Here is a 7,309-nt window from a genome sequence, read left to right as displayed (position 1 = left end):
GTACTGCAGTCCGGCCGATTCCAAAGAACATATGAATAAGTTGGTCTCGCTTCGAACACGCTTGGTGACGTCACACCACTCGGAATAACTAAGTATCCCGGGTGGAGTGTCGTCACAGGATGTTCTGCGCCGGAGATAGATATGGGGAAGAAAACCCTCCAGTCTATCCTCTCCATGTGCGATATCCATTGTTTTATCTATCAGTTATGTTCTCCAAATCTCCCAAAACTTATAGATAAAACAAAAACTGTCTTTTTTCAGATACAGTAGGACCTCACTGAGGCAGACACGAGGACGCTCTCCGTCTGAGACAGACTAAAAACCCTGCCAATAAAGTGACCCCCATGTGTCTGTCACAGCGAGGCTCCACTGTAGTCTGAATTACTCCAATCATGTTAATTTCAAAGAAATAACTCTGAAACGATGATATGTACGTAGAATGCACTTTCGTCTTTAATATCAAATTAATGGCATGTATCCCATGCCAAAGATTATACAAGTACACGCAATACCAACTACAAGCTTTCTTTTGAACAGCTCTTATACATGAAATGACCAACTATTTATGTCTCGACGTTACCGTACAAATTATACCTTTTCATTCAGGGAGGTAGTTTCCTCGGGACAAACCGGTCAAATTACTTCTTCTTTTTTCCTTTTTTTTTTTTTTTTTTGCATTTGTACAACAAAGAACTCAGCCGAATGATTTACTGAGGCAGGTGTGGTCAATATGGTCGACGGAGTCGTACCCTGCTGAGGAGCCTGCTACCACCCCCCGCATGATGTTTGCCTGACAGACCCTAGAGCTCCTGGCGTAATGTGTGGCTGAGTCATTGGTGGACCAGCCGACATGTTGCATTGAGGCCAACCTGTCTACCCCCGCTGCCTGTAGACCGATGGCACAACCACTCCTCAGGCTATGGGGGGTCTCCCCATCTTTAATACCCAACGAAGTCAGATAGAAATCAAATCTTTCATAGATGGCGTCATAGCTCAAAGGCGCGTCCACCACCTTTCCATGGGAGGTGGGCCTGAAGAAATAGCCTACTTTCAAACTGACCCCCATAGACCCTGCCACTTTCACGTAATCTTCTAGGCCTTTCACTGGGCAGATAATCTCAAAATAGTAAAAATATTAGGGCGATCCACCCTGAGATTTTTCCCCCATGTATGGCGAATAACGAAACCGGAGTTATCCGTCAAACTCTTCACCTCCTGAGAAAGCATCAAACCTACATCATGAGCTCGGTCGCCTCCAAAGGCCATAAGTTTTAACCAAGCCTGGTCTCTTGCCCAAATATACTTCATAGTTAAATTCTGCTGATCTTCCTCCAACTTCCTGTTAATGTAAAGAGCAATCAATCTGACCTTGGGTAAGAACAGTGGCACTGCCTGAACTGGTGCTACATGACCCACGCTCTGTTCCTCCCTCACCTGCCCCCGATAAATACCAACCTCTCTCGAACAGACAGGATTACCCTCGCCCCGCGCCCATTGCCCACTACGCCCAATCTTGTCGAACAAAACCTTTAACTGAGCTACTTTCGTCTTTACCGTACCAAACGCCAATCGTTTCGGGCAATTGCAAACCGGTTTCCTTGCCCCAATTTGAGCACAACTCCGGACATGCACTGCAGTTTTTCCGCTTTGGTCACACCACGCCAGAAAAAGGCATATTTCATAGGGCGAACACGAAATCATGCTGCTGCCCATTTCAAATAGAAAATTCTCCAACTGGTATCCCAATTTCGATTTGGCCGCCTCATATGCCTTGCACGAATGGTTATACATCATAGCGTCGACCCTGGTCCGAAGACCGAATAAATCCAGAGGTATTGTGTCTCTCTGAAAAACCAAATGAGTAGTCGTGAAAACAAAAAACACGATCTCACAACTGCTGACTCCCCGGTAAACAAATAAATCGCCTACCAATGAGTTAGAATGACTGTTAGTTTAAAAGTCACATGCCCACTGAATGACAACCCCGTCGGATTCCCAGGTGCGGTCCGTCCAACCGTTACATGGATGCGTTGAACTCCAAAAAGGCAACTGGCCGAACGGCGTTGTGTCCCTCTGAAAAAACCAACGGGTTGTACATAAGGCAATCTTACAGCACCAGCCTTGTCACCCACAAATCCCATTTGAGGAGGGAGACGGACATTCTACAATTCCCAGTCTGCCCTGCTCGCCCAGTTTGTGGCAATGTACCGACCTGTGCACAAGCAAAGGCCACCAAGCCGGGATAGGGGTCGGCTTGGGGATTACCATGGAAACCGATAATGGGGTTGGGCAGTCATGAAGTACGAAAGACATAACCGCTCCGACCATATTGAAAGGAGGGAACACATAATAGTTCTGCTCCTTCGACAACTGTTGAGCGAATATGTTAACTCCCGAAGAGTCTGGGAGGGGCCAAGGAGTGAAATGTGGTAACCGCCGGCCATCTGGGCCTTTCATGCTGTTTGAGTCTAAAGCCATTAGGTCGAAGGTGTGAGGACCAAACCAACCCTCTACTTTTGCCCAAGAAGGCATGGTCAGTCTAGCATCGGCCTCTGAGATTTTACGTGACGGCCCATCCGCTAGATTATCTGCAGATCGAACGTACAGAAGCCTCAAGTCACAATTCAAGTTGGACAGGAAAACTACCAAAGCCTTAAGCATATTCACCAGAGCTAGATCTTTTCCACTCTGGTTCTCCCAAACCTTGACCAAGGCCTGATTGTCCACAAGGACGTCAAGCCTCTTATCTGAGATCATGTCCGGGATTGACTGCAAGGTCTTACATAAAGCATCTGCTTCCTTGAGGTGAATTGGCCTGGTGTCACCCTTGTCCCAAAGGTCTCGAATTATCAACTCGTTCGAGATGTGCGCCCCCCAACCGAAACCACTAGCGTCTGTAGCTAGAGTCAAGTCTGTGTGTCTATCCCCTCTCCATTTTGACCAACTCTCGTGAGAGTCTAGAAATCGCCAGAAAAGGATCTCCTCTCGGAGTCCCCCAGACAACTGGATTACCCCTCCGTGCTTTTCCGCCCAACTGACGCTTCTCGCCATTTGCCGAATGTACACCCTTGTCGGAAAGTTTAAGGACACCAGTTTTTTACAATTTTCTAAAAAACTACTGGGCCAACTGGAACCAAAGTTTTATCATATCTGGATAAACTTCTTGGGTATCATTTACAATAGGTTTGGTTTTCATTATCAATTAGGTAAAAACTTTATGGCCGTTTTTCCAGAGGCATGTTTTTTTTACTGTTTTGTCTGCAGATTTTTCTGCCATTTTTTTGCAACATCATTTGGGCACATCAACTAAAACCAACTTCTTGCAAAAATTTTTAAGTTTGGTCAAGGGTTTTTAGGAAAAAATACAGTTTTTTTCCATTTTCTCAATGATATTTTGCTGGCCAAGATGACACCTTTTGACACTGGCCCAATGACCATTACAGTGGTTATTGCTCACAATGATTGATGTGCACTCCAGCCAAATCCTCACCCCAGGTCAGATTACCTGACCACATCAAACAATATGATGTGCACCTGGCCCAGGGCCTCAACCCATTTCAGATTACCTCATCACAGACAACAGGCCAAACCAATTGCAGTGCTGTTTCTTTCTACTGTAAACATTCCTTGTCCTGTGTATTTAAGCAACAAGCTAAACCCTATGCCCATTATTGCTGTCCCGGGGATTGCTGTCCATTGCGGACCATGCCTTTATAGTTAAAAGTAATTATTTATTCCTGGGCTTTGATTTATGTCACCATGAAGCATAGGGGAGACAACCAGTTAACGGACTTGCAAAAAAATCGCATATTAGAACTCAGAGAAAATGGGTTATCCTATAGAAATATAGCAGACCACTTAGGATGCAGCAAGACTGCTGTGTCCACATGGGTAAATCGACAACAAACTGATGGCAACACAAGAGTGAGAGAGAGAGCAGGAAGGCCAAGATCCACAACTGAGAGGCAAGATCGGACTTTGGTGCGTCGAGTCCAACAAGACCCCTTCCTCCTCCCAAGGCAGCTCCAGGATAAGCTACACCAGCAGGGGACAAGAATCAGCCGGGGGACAATAAGAGAGAGGCTGCGCCAGGCAAACTTGATGGGACGTATTGCTGCCAAGAAAGATATCCTAAGTGATGCCCATAGAAGACAGCGCTTGCAATTTGCCCAAGTAAGATGATTTATACAAAGTGTAGTTTCTAAAATTATGCCTACATTTGTTTCCATTGAACACTAAAATTGTTTTATTAATATCATCAAAGACACAGGAGTTTTGAATGACTGAAAAAACCCAATGAGACGGACTTGGAAATCTGGCATTTCCCCTCCCCTGTGTTTCAAGATGAAATTATCTCATGCTCGTGCAAACACAGAAAACAATACATAATCAGCGCCTTATTTTCTTTTCAGGATCATCTTAATTGGACAATAGAACAATGGAGGAGAGTAGTTTTTACAGACGAAAAGTCATTTGAGGTTGGAAGACATGGGCAGGTCTGGTGCCGTCGGCTTCAGGGTGAACGCTACAACGCAAACAACATCAAGACATGCCAGCGGAGTGGGAGGTTCACAGTGTTAATCTGGGGCTGGATGAATGACCGAGGCAACGGAACTCTTCAAAGGATACAGGGACGGTTCAACCAGATACAGTATCGTGAGATACTAGACAGATGTCTTCCAGATATGCACCATCACTTCCCAGATGGATTCATTTATCAGCATGATAGGTAGGCCTTATAAAAATCAGCTCTGATAAGTTTGAACAAGCAACTGGCAAGATGTTCAGTTCACCCAAGGTCAAACACAAAAGCTGAACTCTACCAAACCCACTTTCGATTCCTTTTTATAATTTGTATGGCAGGAGTAATTTCGGTCAACCAAGCAGGTTATAAAACTTTCCCATGAGTTTGTGTTTTACCATGCTGTTCTCCCATTCATAACATATTGGGACATCCTGCATTCGCAACATTATGATTGATACTTGCTTACAACATTCATTTTCAGGTCCCCTATCCACACGGCAAGAAACATTACAGCGTTCCTGCAGGAGCAGCCCTTTGCTGTCATTGACTGGCCTCCCAAGGGCTGTGATATGAACCCAATTGAAAATGCTTGGGGAGTGATGGTCCAGAATTTTAATTATGAAGGGGTGCGTAATGGTGATAATCTGTTGGAGCGAATTATGGAAATATGGAACACGCTTGGGGCAGAGTATTGGGATGGGTTAGTGCAGTCGATGCCAAGACGGATGCAAGCAGTTGTTGATGCTGAAGGAGGGTGGACTCGCTACTGACTGTTTTGACTGAATGGAATATTACGAGCTGACCAGGAAGTAGTTTGAGCTGTAGTTGTGGTGATAAAAATAAAAACAGTTGTGTGCTACATTATTATCTTTTTATCTTATTTTGCTCATCAAAGTCGCAGTGCAGTCACAGTCATCCATATACTGGTACCCCCCCCCCCCCAGACTTTGAAAATAATTTTTGATCACAATAACACAGAGAAATGCGCAGAAGCAGAACGAGATGGTAAACACTGTAGTAGTATGTGGAGGCCTACCTCCCACACTCATTACAAATTTTAACGGAACCTAATGTGCACCAGTCGAGTTAGCTTTTAGAATTTGGTGTAGCAACCAAAACTTCTTCAGTATGACAAGAACTCCATCATGTAAAACATTTTTTGAATCGCTCCAATTGCATTGCCCTGACTTTTTCAGCCTACACACTGTGGTAGGACACAGTTCAGTTACAGTCTGATTCACTCAAGTGGAGAAAGTTCCTGACCAGAGTATTACCATATCAATAGGAGTTACCAAACCCAGGCAGACAATGCCGTTGGTCCGAGGGGTCATTACGAGAGTTGCTGAAAAGTCATAGCAATTGGGAGTATTTTTGGGGACAAAAACCTCAAAAAGTGGTGCTTTCCAACAATTTTTTAACAACAAATCTGTGCTTAGAGTTGCTTTGGTTATTGTGTCCAGATGATGTTGCAAAAAAACGGCAGAAAAACTTGCAGACAAAAAAGTAAAAAAAACATGCCTCTGGAAAAACGGCCATAACGTTTTTACCTAATTGATAATAAAAACCAAACCTATTGCAAATAATACCAAAGAAGTTTATCCAGATATGATAAAACTTTGGTTCCAGTTGGCCCAGTAGTTTTTGAGAAAATTGTAAAAAACTGGTGTCCTTAAACTTTCCGACAAGGGTGTACAACCTAGCTACTGGGATGCAGAGACAAAACGAGTTACATTTGCCCATTAGCTTGTGAAGGGACTTCACATGGACGAAGTCGTCTGCCAAAATAGATTCCCTCAACACCCTGAAAGAGTCCTTTTTTTCTTGCGGAATCTCAAACACCCTCAAGTCCGAATGGACGATCAAACCCAAGTGTATCATCTTCAATACTGGAAACCACACCGACTTTAAAAACTCTATTGTAAAACCCAGGCACGACAGGACTACAGCGTTATAGTAAATCGACCACCCCGTGCTCACCCCTGCTGGCCTCTCCACCCCCACTAAAGGGCCTAGAAACCGGTCGTCCAAATACTGAGTGGTTATCATTCCCTTGCTTCTTAGCAAAGTGGTAACCTGCATCCCTACGGTTTGGTACACGAAAGGGCTGATACTCCAGCCGAATGGTAACACCGTGTATTGGAAGTAAAAACCGCCAAACTGGACCCCAAAATACTTCTTCGAGTTCTCTGATAAACGCACCCCCTGATAAGCAGACTTCTCGTCCGAGGAGGCCATGTAATCGCCCTCCTCCAACAAGGTTGGTAAAAGCGACAGACCCTCCAGGGTGAATGGCATGTGTTTCATGAACAAATTTAGAAAGCGCTCATCATGGCACAGACGATTTTTCCTTGATCCCTCGATCATGAGGAGAGGCATAACCAAATGTGGTGGCTTGACCTCCCCCACTCTGCCAACATATTCAAGAGCCCCACTTCTAAGACCCTCCTCTAAATGCTTAATGATCTCGCCCTTGAATTTAATGCAGTTTTCATAGTTTGAAAAAATTTGAGTTGGCGGTCTGTCGGAGTTGAGCCGGATCCCCTTGAAAACACCTTTGTAGGGCCGAAAGAAACTTTCTACATTAACGCCATTGTTTAACCAGTCCTTGACCATGCGTGACTCATCATTGTCGACTACCCTCAACAGAAACTCCCAGTTCTTTAATTCAGAATGCAACTGACCCGAAACAAAGTGGTTCGGATCTCTCAGTCTAAGATTCCCCATGCGTGCTTCCCAATCCGTTTGTGAAGACCAGTCGTTTTCCAGAATATTCTCCATACTCAG

The sequence above is a fragment of the Lineus longissimus genome, chromosome 7, assembly GCF_910592395.1.
Source record: "Lineus longissimus chromosome 7, tnLinLong1.2, whole genome shotgun sequence".
In the NCBI taxonomy this organism is placed as follows: Eukaryota; Metazoa; Nemertea; class Pilidiophora; order Heteronemertea; family Lineidae; genus Lineus; species Lineus longissimus.
The sequence above is the reverse complement of the archived record's forward strand: the minus strand, read 5'-3'. Positions refer to the sequence as shown.